The sequence below is a fragment of the Barbatula barbatula genome, assembly GCF_947034865.1.
Source record: "Barbatula barbatula genome assembly, chromosome: 24".
Classification (NCBI taxonomy): Eukaryota; Metazoa; Chordata; class Actinopteri; order Cypriniformes; family Nemacheilidae; genus Barbatula; species Barbatula barbatula.
The window spans coordinates 16,924,095-16,937,820 of record NC_136787.1 but is presented as its reverse complement, the minus strand read 5'-3'; the positions used below and the strand labels follow the sequence as shown (position 1 = coordinate 16,937,820).

General features: G+C 38.7%; 1 protein-coding gene across 3 annotated transcripts in view; it reads right to left on the bottom strand.

The window, feature by feature from the left end:
- pitpnm2 (phosphatidylinositol transfer protein, membrane-associated 2) overlaps nucleotides 1–13,726 on the bottom strand; it is a 41,448-nt gene that overhangs the window by 26,147 nt on the left and 1,575 nt on the right. The window lies entirely within an intron of this gene.

The following is a 13,726-nucleotide window of genomic DNA, read 5'->3' as shown; positions in this document are numbered from 1 at the left end:
GTGTCTGCTTAAAACTAAACGCAAATGCTTAAAACTAAACAATGTGATATGTGTAAAGTTTGTAAAATCCATTTGAATTATCTTCAAATATATTTATGTAACATACGTTTCACATTTTTCTGGGAAAAGAAAGCCTCCGTGTCTCGCCACACTCCCTTCTATCTGCATCCACATAAAACTATACTATAAAACCACTCAGTTAGCAATAATTCAGTTTGCAATATTTCACAATGCTTTGCAGCCAAATATAATGGTATATATACATTGGAGCTATTAACTATTTATATTGGTTCACAGTATCAGTATTTTTACCTGTAGCACAATTCTACATTTCTCTTAAAAACAGAAGATGCATTGTGCACAAAAATTACAATATTACTGTGAATTAATAAATAATCACAGAGACACTGATCCGTGCTTATTATCAACAGAAAAACATCAGTAAAGATTCATTAGTGTTGCACTCTCATTGCATAAAAATGTATGTAGTGCTGGATGATATACCGGTTCACACCGGATACCGGTGTGTATATTTGTTATATTATTTTTTTATATACCGCATTACTGTACCGTAGGTAGCTTAAACAACGTGCGGAACGTGGCAGTCGCAAAGAGCCGTGCCTCTGAAGTTGCAGGAATTTGGATGCACAAGCACAACCAACGAGAGCGTCCCACGTTTTGCAGCTTACCGCATGTTTCCCTTTAAAAATTAACTGATCATGTTCCCCTCATACCTGCTCAATAAGCATAACATGATGTGTTTCTAGTTTTAACTGTTTCTCTGTATGCTATGATGAGAAATAAGGGTCAGTAGAGGAAGGAGGATTGACAGCGTGATGCGATCGCTTTCCTCTCACATATCTAAATTACACCTTTGCTTTATGAATAAAAAATATGATTTCTAGAAATCATGACGCCATTTTGACTTAACACAGCAGACATCATATAGCATGTTTTAATGGTAAAATTGTTACTATTTTGTATTCAAGAATGTGGGGACACACAGTGGGACGAAATACAGGACCACAGTGCTACATAAACACAGACATTCAACAGTGGCGTAAAACAAGAATAAACCTTTACACAAACCAACCTACTAAGCGAGACTGAATAAATATACTACAGTTGACTGCAAGATGATTCATAGTGCAAGGATGTAAACATAGTTTATGTTATTGAGTCTTTTAATTCAGACAGACCATGTTATATATTAATATTCGGGTGGGTGCGCCTGCACTCTTAAAGTTGGGATCACCAGTGCTTCCCATAAATATGGTGCTACCAAGGAAAAAAGTGAATTTCGAGTGCTTTTTCTACAATATTCACTCACCATGACAGTATAAAGGGGGATTTTAAGTCAATCAACTACAGTATTTCAGTATAAAATGTGGTCAAAAATATACCGCTCTATGTACCAGAAACTGGTATAAATCTGGAAGAAACTCATATATAAATTTATTTGGCTAACGCTTTTATCCGAAGTGACTTATATTGCAATGTACAATACATTTATTTCTATGTGCAATCCCCTGGGATCGAACCCGTAACCTTGGCGTTGCTAGCTCAATTATCTAACCACTGAGCCACAGGAAATTATAAACAGAATGTTACTGTACACCAGCAGATGTGTAATGGAATCCAAGCGTCTAAAATCTATGCTAATGTTTTCCAAAAGAAAAACGATAGGGGCCTTCCACCATTGTGAGAGACATAAATCCACCTGCTGATGACCCGGAGGTCCAGCGGACACATTAACTTGTGTGGAGTTGTACAGAAGTCACATGACACAGAGAGCTTAGTGTAAGACGGATTATCCACGCACAACCAACACAACTCTTCCTTAAGAGATAAGAGGGAGTGTGTGTTTGTGTGTGTGTCCAGTTAACTGGTGTAAACACACACACATAAACGAACACCCACCGTCAACTAAACGCCTCAAGAGAGGCCATATTAGATGCAACAGCTGTCGGCTAAAAACTGCATCTTCAAGAATCGCATGCAATTTAGACTATGAAAAGCACACTGCTGGGTTGCGTCATGTGGACACTTGTGCGGTACAAAGGTTTGTGATGTAATTGCAGCATCTTGTCCTGCGGTTAAAGGAAGCGTTCAACACAATTACAATTGATCGCACAGGCCTCGACTGCGACTACAGAAATAGTAACAAAAATCAAAAGGTCAAGAAGAAAAGGTGATAAATGACATTACCGTTTAACCCTACATGTCCTGATTCAATAAAAACCTTGTTGTCACCCTAGCTAATATTGACCATGATTTTACTATAGTAAAAGTGCAGTAACCATGATTTTGGCAACCTCTGAATTACCATGGTTTTACTAAAAATACCATGGTTAAACTGTGGTTTCCCAGAGGAAGAATACAAATATTGCTCTTTCATAGCTTTCGAGATTTGACAGTGTTCTCAGCTCATTAAAGTATCAATTAAGTCATAAAATGTCTTTTTTTATATAGCACCAGATCACAAGAGAAGTAATTTAAGGTTATCTTTCCTATAGAATATGTCTATTCCTTGTTCTTTTATTAAACAAATTAAAACGCATTATGTTATTAAACTTATTTACACGGCGGCATGTCAGTTCTGTTTCTATATGGTCGCGCGTTTACAATTCTCTTCTGCTCTCCGTATCGGTTGCCACATACACATGTAAGCAAGCACACTCGCACCAGCGGCCAGAGAGTGCATGTCGGAAAATATGTCGCGTCAACCACCTGAAACGCAGATAAATATTAGCATTTTTAAATGCTCCCAGGGTGGTGAAAATGGCAACATTCGTTCGCCTGTTCCGAGTCTAAGTACAGAAAAGATGCAAGCCCTGCCCCTGACAAGCAGCAAAAGTTCAGTCACCACCGGATGACAGATTTTTCACCCAGCTATAAATATGTGTCAATGTGTTTAAATGGTCCTAAAATGCTACCTTTATTATCGTTTAAAGCAGGGGTGGGGAACCTTGATCCTGGAGGGCCACTGTCCTGCAGTGTTTATCTCCAACCTAATCAAACACGCCTGAACCAGCTTTAGGATTACAAGAAACTTGCGTGTGTTTGAGCTGGTTGGAGCTAAATTCTGCAGGACAGTGGCCCTCCAGGATCAAGGATCCTCACCCTTAGTTTTAAGCTAAACAAAAGGGTTTGTTACGTTATTATGGTGATTTTAGATTTGCCCATGTCCACAACATAACTTATTATGTTGAAACTTAATTAAACACAACATCCATCCATCCATTTTCTACAGCTTATCCGGGGCCAGATACAACATATCTTCCAAAAACTTAACAAGAGAGTTCTTCTCTTGTTCATTCTTGCTGTGAACGGATTTTAAATGATCCAGCACGGTGTCTTATGACAGATGAATCTCAACTTTCAAAAGTCTCAAATATCACATTGTTCGTCCTCTGTTTTCTGCTGAGATTTGCAGGCGCTCCGGGTAAAAGGAGAGCAGAACGCTGGCGCTGAGCATGCAGGAAAAAGCCCAGCTGCTGATATAACGGGTCACTCGCACCGGTCCTGCTACTAGGCCTATTGGACCTCCGTTACACTGCTGTTTATTAAAGTGCAGCGCAGTTAATAACGAGTAAATTTGCATGGTCACCAGTGGCGATCTCCGAAAATATATAACTCGCAAATTAATCTTTTTGGTCGCGAATGGGACCATTTTAGTTGCAGTCTGGATCCCTGTGATAAATCATGTTTTAATAAGAAAGATTATTGAGAATCAATTCCAGTATAAATGGCATGGAAAGGCAGAATATTTGAAAAAAGTCCTGATTTATTTTCACCTGAAAGCCGCAAACCTTGCGAAAACACAGTTTTGGATAACAAGAAAAAAAAACGAGAAGAACTGTTACTTGGCTAAACTTGTCTCTCCAATATTCAGAACTTAGACTGCGATACCAAGCTCAACCGCTAGATGTCAATGTGCCATACGGTTTCTTTAAGTGCGACCAAACTATAGGACCCATTTAACAAATTGTTTATTTAATCAAATTAACATACAACAATTCAACAAATTGTTTATTTAATACAATTATTAAACAATAAAACAACAATATTAATTAATATTAACAAAAATATAAAGTTATATTATTAGACTCTAGCCAAACCGATGTACAAGCACAGACTGGAAAATATGTGCAGTCCTGGCAGCGCGCAAGTGCAATGAAACGCTCTATACTTTTTAAAATATGTTACATTTAAATAACATACTTAGATTTTATATTGTAAATAATGGACAGTAAATACAGAACTGTGGTTGTGTCATTCTTACACTGGAAGAGGTCACAGCTGGATTGGATTTATCTGAGCTCACAGCATCGGTTTATTTCAGTGTTGAACTAGGTCAGAGATCCGGCAGCATCCCGACCGCTTTGAGCTCACGGCAAGACCACTAATATCAAGCAAATGTACCGACACACCATCACGAAGGCCTCGGAACTCACACGCCGCACACAGACTGTGCAAACATATGCCAGAATAATACACTGATGCTGCTTCGCTCTGCGAACGTGGATGTCATTATTTAGTCAACAAACACTGGCGATGAGCTAGACAACATTAAAACCCGTCTGTCTGGTTGCAACAGTCCCTTAAAATCCACTGGATTCTCAAAAGGTCTAGGGTTTGTGGCGTAACACCGACAGATGTCTAGCGTGAAATGTCATGGCTCAATAACAACATGCAGGAAAAAGATGCATTGTTTACACAATTCTCTGTAACTGCATCACATGAGATGGAACAAGAGATTTTCCATAATCATTATAAAGCACATAGCAGAAATAGAAGGACAAGAAAAAGAGGTTAATAATACAATTATATGGCATTTGGTTAAATAAACACACCAACAGTGCAACAGAGCAGATCAAAATGATTTTGAAATAATCTTTACATCATTTTACATTAGCTTACAGTACATGGCACCTTTAAAATCTGAAACGCAACAGTGTTGCAAAGATGTTGACATCACCATTAACCCTTTTACTACTCAAAATCAAGAATTCCATCTTTTTTCAGCCAATCCTCCATCTTAACATGTCAAGGTGTGTATCGGCGGTGTGAAACTGTGAAATAAGATGATGTTGTTTGGGTCTCAGACATGAAGTATGACGAATCTCGGCTCGGCACATCACAGATGAATTTGCATGTGAAAATACTGTGGGCTTCACACAAGCATTCCATTAGAGACTCAATCACAACATGACCACCCCTCGAACACACCTGCTGACATCAAACGCTGCAAAATCCAGAACATCACGTCTGAGATGTTTTACCTGATAGATGGTGCACACCACGCCGTCAATCCAACCGATCCCATCCATCGACAGAAAGCAGTCACTCAACATCTCATTCCCAAACACAATCATTCCATCATCAAGCATCATTGCACTGCAATTCTTAACCCAGCGAACGCAAATGTCATCAAACACAACACACGGAGAAGAAAGAAAAGCAAACGTCTTTTTTAATCTCCCTCTCACTTGCAACCTTTTCCATCGGCTGCTTCCTCTCTAGCCACCTCTTGTGGGGCTATAAAGCTCTGTTGCCATGGAAATGCAAAAGGCTGTGCTGGGATTGGCTGGGGTAGGAGTGATGAAAGCGGCTGGAGGACGGCCCACTGACTGCTGTGCTCATATGCGGCCCCGCCCCCTCCTGCTTATACAGACTGACTGATAGCCATTCGATTGAGTATGAGAGGAGACGAGCAGGAGCTCTGCGGCGTCACGTGAACGCATCAATGAGTTCAAACATAACAATCTCATTAAAACTGAACTGGGAACAGATGCTTTAAATGACAATGGCATACAGCATCACGTACGCTTTCTTGAAATCCATCAAATACAGCAACCCCTCAATATTTCTGCGTTATTTTATATTTTGTTATTTTATAAATGAAAAACACAGGCTGATGTGAAAGGTAATCATGCATATGGGTTGCTTCAGAGAACATCACGTTCCAACATGAACGGCCACCTCGCTTTATTTAAAATGATGCAGAAGTAAATTGTGACTTGCGATTATACATTCGCACAGTTTAATCACATTGTTAATCTGTAAGAATGACATCTTATTTGCATAAACCGGCACCGAAATATACCACCGATAATTCAGACGGCCTGTTTTGGTTAAACAATATGAGGGCTGTTTGCTTCGCAATGGAAACGTTTACATAACATCCAATAACACGTTCAATTTCTGTGAAAACTATCATTGATAAATATTTTCTCGCTATAGCAACACTGCAGTCCCCCCGAATCCCATCGACGTGGAGATTAATTCACTTAAATGGTGCTAATGTGAGGTCAGCCCGCAGATTAGATACGTGTGACATTTCATACGGCACAGCCTTTAGCTCTGAAGGGACGCTATGAGCTTTTCATTGATTTCTACTGGCTCAGCGTCTCCCGCGATTGGCCGTTTCCAAGCGGTGTACGATTACAACAGCGAATCGGTCTAAGTTAGCCAGTCCCGCAGACATCAGATTCTGCGCAGAAGGCACATGAGGGGGAAAAGAACGTGTCAACACAGCAAACGATGACTTGGAACTCATTTCATGTATAGAATACAAACCTCTGAGGCTTTAAATCTCGTAATGTACAGTATATATATATATATGTGTCTAAATCAATACCTAAAGTAAAAAAAAAGTAAATGAGACGCAATTCATTCTGTGAATGTTTTCTGATTGGCAGGTAGCTACTTAAGAACGCAAAGTTACTATTATAATTATTAAACAAACATGACAAAAACGAACCAAAAAACTGCTTCACAATATTTCGTAGTTCTTTATTAGTCACCGTTCCTTTCTAATAATTACGTAGAAAAACTTTATAAAATATATAACTTATACATCTTTTATAAGAGCCACAGTATGATTTTATGCAAAATGTTGGTTCAACGTCATTCGATTCAACCGACATAAAGATGTGCACGTCACAAACTAAATACATAAAAGAAACATGTTATTTCATGTTTCCGTCAGAGCTGGCTTTAGAAGTTACGGATTTAAATTTAAATAGTTAACTTGAAGAACGAAAGTTATCAACTGTTTAATAATGTTTTTGTATCAAAACTGGTATCTATTCAAACATCGGCAACATCGTCAATGAGTCTCTTTAACAGACCCGTATGTTATGAAATTGAAAAACAGGATGCTTAATGAGGACTTTGGGTTTCTTTGACATTTCACATCCTTCCAGGTGAATGCCAGACCCGCTGCTGTCACCAAACGTCACAGTTAACAGATCTGTCCACTGAGAAACGGCAATTTGTTAAATTTAATTGATCTCAAGCGTTCTGGTGCCTTTAAACGGCGGATAGAACGCAGACGCAGGACTCTTGATGGGTACTGGACTCGCTGCTTCTGCAACACAGAAGTGATGAATAATGAAAACAAAGACTAGTCTTTAATGCAACCCAAGCACGTGTGAAACTCTGAGCACAAAGCGCAACATTTGATTCATTTTAAACTGATGTAAGACTTTCATGAAAGACAAGTCATTTCGATATGACATCATTTGGCTAATGCTTAAATTATTTCTAGATCATAAAGAGATAAAAGGAACGTTTTCATCACTTATTCACCCTCACATCATTTCAAACCTGTATGACTTTCTTCCTGCAGAACACAAAAGATGATATTTTGAAGAATGTTGATAACCAAACAACACTGAACCCCATTGACTTCCATTGTATGAATACAAAAGACAAAAAACTTTTGTGGTTCATTTACAGGTTTTAAACCACATTGGAATAAATGATGCCTAACCTTATTTTGGGGTTAAATGTGTATACGTTTCCATACCTAAAATATTGCACACGGGCATATTATAAATAGACAAAGACTAACTTTTTCCAAAAGAAACTACAACCTTGCATAAATGAGAAAATGTGCATCACTGCCAACAACTGGAAAAAAACGTTTTCATTCTACTGATAAAACTCACATGTAATGCGTTCACTTCCTACAAAGCTTTTAAAAACCACCAGAAGATTCTTATCAGAATAACTGAAGTCTCTTTCAGCTGCAGATAAATGAAGAGGCAAATAAGTCTGAGACGCCGCGCCACTACTGCAGAAACGTGAATAAATGGAGGAAGCGCAAACAAACGCTTGACTTGAGGGGCGGTTGATGAGAAAAGGCAGTTTATTTATAGAACAGGCCAGCTGATAGTGACTCTCCTCCGTTCTCGCCCGTTTCTTTAAATTATTGTAATAAATCACTCACCTCACGGGGATCTGAGCTCAGATAATCGCCCGCCGGTCCCCTTCACTCCCAGCTATTAAAAAACCTTTTTAAGGGCCGGTTGCTGGAAGCTACTGAGAAAAACGGCTGGGTTTTGGAGACGACGTATCGCTGGTTCCGCCAAGGCTATAACACACGAGTTTCATGAGGTGGATACCTGACGCGAATGCTGATTTGATGATGGGTAATGGAGGGGAACAAATAACGTGGCCAGAAAGGAAAACACAAAATGCAAAAGCAGGATGACATACAAATCTGACCAAAAACAGAAGCGAAGCCAAAAAAGAAACTTCCTTACTCCAGGTCCTTTCTAAGGAGGAGATACATGAAGAAGTGAAAGTATGCAAATTCCCTTTGTAAGCTCAATGTGTTTAATTTTAAACCTAAAACGGTGTTTATCGCCTGTCAATCGCTGTCCTCACACTTAATTCTACGTCTGCATTGTTTTGCATTGCAAATACTTGACGAACAGTCGAATGCAAAATAAAACCTCATGATAAAATGCAAATCGCGCGTGCGGCGGAAACAGAATTGTTGAAATTTGATTGAAATATCAAACAGCCAATGAGAATATGAGATATTGCAAGTAGAGTGATGAGAAAATTTCATTGGTCATTAGAGGAAGCTCTTAACGGAACCAAAAATAAAACCGCCAAACACTGCTATTCTCAAAAACTCACAATTTTTCCATCTACGTTTACAGTGATGGGCGACACGGAAAGCATTCTGCTGAGTGAAAACATTAACAGATGCAGACTGTGGAAAACTATATATTTTTATATTAAAAGGCTTTTTTTGGCAGGGTTAGATCTAAAACAAACCCCCAGTGCTCTTAAAGAAACTACTTCTTTGGGTCTAAACAAAAACATTTGCAAAGCACTCGATTTTCACTTGATATTGATGTTTTATTGGACAGAAAACATTGCCTGGATGTAAATTATCTTGTTGCCACATGCATAACACCTGTAGCTTTTCCTGAACTTCCAGACGCGCTATTGGATAAAAGCTTTCATGACTCAAAAACAAATCAAGAAATGTTCCTTTACCTAACCTAAACTAAAAGTATTGCAATTAATCATGACGCAGCTCTAAATGTACGGCGATTCCACCACATATATCTCCGCCCATGCTGTATTTTCAACACGGTCACGTCTCTGACATCACCATCAATCAAAATCACAGTGGGCGTGGCTTCACACTGCCCAATACCATTAGTCTGGATGCGCTCCACACGCAGAGAGCGGAACATATAAAGTCACTGCTTGCTGCGTTAACGACACACCGCTCACAGCCTGTTATGACACAAAATATATTTTTTTTAGATGGGGAATATAGTTTGGTTATCAACCTTCTTCAAAATATGTTCGTTGAAGAACTATCAATACCGCTGTGACTAATGTACAGATCAGAGAATGAAGACAATGGAGATGGTACAGGATTTTTAATTTTCCAAAAGTTATATAAATCACAACATATGCCCACACAGCTCTTGTGCCGACACCAACACATTTCTTGCTCAGTAAACTTGTAACCCGGGCAGAATGGGTATATTTGGAAGCGAAGGTGGAATGTTGGCCAAGAAAATCCGGCAGGAAATAGAAGCGGAAAGTTTGGGACACCTCAGCGATTGGATGACTCTCCCCAACAACTCAAGAAGATCCTGCGCTAAACATGATACAAACACACAAACCTACACACTTCATTTATTAATGGTCCCAGCTGATAGATATACAGTGTCTGGAGGGGTCGAACGTTTCAGTTACATTCTCTACTGGCTTGAGGGAAACGTGTTATATGACATTGCATCAAATCACAGATCCAAATGCATTACAGCAATTCAAAGGCAATACAATGCAATTTAGAATTCAGAGGATCGTTCTTGCTATGCAGTTCCTTTTCAAATCTGTAACTTTGTTAAAGAAAACAATATATTGGTGTTGCGATGTAAGCCAATATAAAACAATGACATAACCAGGTCGTTAAAAAAAGTATAGTATGCAGTATGAACTACATGATAAACGCTATTCTAAGTGTTACTACAGTAATACATTCTGTTAAAGCAACACTATGGAATATTTGCTCACAGGTTCTCCCATGTAGTTGATAAGTGCAATTGTCTATTACTAGTGTGGTAAATACTGTCGCTGTATAAGCTTCCCTGTGGGTAGCGCATTACACATCAATTTGTTGACTAAGCTCATGGCGAATGCAGAAACGTAGTTTGGAAACTCTTCCGCAGGCAAGGGATGTGCGGGTGTACCGATCCGGACACAGAACTCACAGAGGTTGTGCCACTATGAGGCTACGTCAGGTAGCAACGGCAGTATAATTCGTACAGTTAAGAGTTGTTCGTCTACTGAAATAATTTTGAAGCGATTATTTTAAGGTCGAACAACAACGCAGTGTTGCTTTAAATAGCCATTAAAACAATATTTCCATGTTTCTTTATATACTGATCAGAAAAAGGAGATTAGAACAATTCATAGATTTCTTTACATTATCTTGTGCTGTGATTAAAAACTAAACATGAACTTTCATAATATGAATAATGAAATAAAATGTGATATGGAATTTTAGTCAAAATCTATTTGAACTACGAAAAACATATTATTTTATACCAACATGTTTCACATTGACCAAAAACGTAAAAATTCTTTCATCATGTTTTTAAAGGTCCAGTGTTTGAAATTTAGCATCTAGTGGTGAGGTTGTGAATTGCAGCCAACTACTCACTCCACCCCTCCCCCTTTTCCAGAGTAATACAGGGGCTGACATAGAAATAAGATGTCGTCACGTTTTCGCTTCTTTGCCGAAAGATTAACGCATTTATAAAATGCGCTCTGTAGAGTAGTTTGTTCGTTTAGGGCTACTGTAGAAACAACATGGAGAATTACATCCGATGTATGTGGATAGAAATAGCATATTCTAAGGTAAAAAAAACGCTTCAGTATGTAAGGTCTTTATACACCTCTGAACACATAGTTATGAATATTATATTGCATTTATGTCAATAGATCCTCCAAAAAATTACACACCGACTGCAGAGCACCTTTACGTATTAAAATAATTCAGTTACTGCAAACCATTACGTTACACACATTTGCAATATTTCAATCATTTCAATACATTGCGCATCTTTATATGAGAGCTTAACATACTATCAAACATATCAGGACATAATTTCTACAGCACAGCTGGAATGACCCAGGAGCCAGAATAACAGCATACACAGAACACACGTATGTTAGTGGCTTTTCTGGCACTTGTTTGGGGGGATGTATCTCTCGGTTTAGAATCTGTCTATAAATAACAAGGTGTAACTGTGTACTGTAGTGCCCTACAGCGTGTCACTGGCTGGTTGCTAAAAACACGCACGCCCGTACGGCACTGTCAGAGCCGCAGCCATTAGCAGCCGGTCTCCGGCCAGGGCGGGGAGGTGGAAGGCAATCAATAGTGTGACTCATTCTTTCTACGATGGCTGCTTCGTAACAGGATTCATTAGGGACAAACCTAATCATTTTCCTTGGATAATTAGATACAGGCAAACATTTTTTCATCCTTCATCGTGCTCGAATAGAACATCGCAAAGTATTCCCACCTAAAAATGTGGGTTGCTAGGGAAAACACAGGCAAGGGAAGAGAAGCTGACAATTCTGTGACAAGATAATACTGACCCTGCGATTGAGACATTCATTATCTCAATAAGACCCAAATTATTACAAGCTAATGCAGATCAACAGCCCATTATAGACAGAAGAAACAACACCAGATATGAAGGATGTAACCAAATACTGATAGGGGCTGGACAGACCGGAAAGAGACATTCAAAGGACAAACTATTGCGTCTCTTAAACCAGATAAAAATCTCTGACTGCTTATTTACTTCAGGTATCCAATAGTCCAGAGTCACAAATTCAACAGCCCAAAAATATCCCTGAAAAACACCAGAGGTCACCTCTATGACCTATTAAAACAACCACACATGCCTTTTGACCAAAACATATGTGCTTCCGGACAGGCGTGACTGACTACCGGATAAAACTATACACTATATAGGAAATACTGTCACAAAGACCAGATTTTAGCTGAACATAAAACATACAATACACACATTGCTTCACCACACTTCCATTAATTTGAATAAATATAAATTAACGCAATAAAGCAGTGGTTCTCAACCACAAGGGGGATCCCAGCTGACTTCCAAGGGGGCCTCAAAATGCCCAAAATTTTAAAATATATTTGCATTGAAATACATTTTTATAACTTTATAAACAAGGCATTTCTTATTATTTGGCTATTTTGATCATTAATAAATGTTTTTCCAGTTAATGTTAGGCTATGATATATTTTATTGGCAAGAAATTGGTTAGAGGGGGCCTTTAAATATTGCTGAAAACATCAGGGGGCCTTGGAGTCAAAAAGGTTGAGAACCCATGCTATAGAGTCATTTGTATTAATTTAATGATGGATGCTTGTGCTTCCTGAAGCTGTACCATGTTGACCCCTATGAAAGAAGATAACATGACGCATTGTAATATAAAAGTATTCATTTGGGTTAACTGAAGTATTACAGAAGTCATTCACATTTGGAATTGTATGATGGAATTTGTGTTATTTGGACAAACAAAAAGTTTCAAAACTCAATGGCCAGTTTTTCTTTGACAGTGGAAAGTAAGCAAAGCTTAAATGCGCACAGTAGAAAAAGGTTACACCACCACACACAAGCGTTTATCTGTGTGATGGTCATATAGTTCCTGTCAGTAATGTGACATCTGTAATCTTCAACCAGATAAGTTATCTCTCTGACAGTTTATTAACTTTGATAGACTAACAGCATGAGTCACCCAGACAGGGTCACAAAAACAACCTCCCCCCAAATTAACCGAAGTAATAACAATATAATCCATAATGTTCACTGTAAATGAACCATTACAAGAGTTTGATCCAGTGATCTGACTTCTCTGAGATAACCTACATGAACTAATGGTGCTACTGTTAAGATTTATGATCAATTTATGAATCTCATCTAATCTTAAACTACGTTATAGCAGCCCCACAATATGCCAAATGACAGCATGTTAATAATCTGAATAAAAAACTCAAATCTCCCGTATGGTTTTACTACAAATGAAACATGGTTACCACAAGTTGAAGGGGTTGTATTGGATGGCTAAAACGAAAATGATTGTGTGTATGTGGTGTAATACAGTGTGTACACGGTTTACGGTTAAAAAAAACCCATTAGTTTTCACATACGATGCATTACTGTTGCTCCTCTGTGCCCGACCATTCTGAAACGCCTCAATTTTTAACAAACCTCAACGTTGTGAAAAGCACTGTGCTCTGATTGGCCAGCAACCCAGTGCGTTGTGATTGGCCAATTACCTCAAGCATGTGGCGAAAATGTAACTCCCTGACCATATTCGGAACATCAACCTTCAAAGAAAATGCATTTGACCAAGTGGA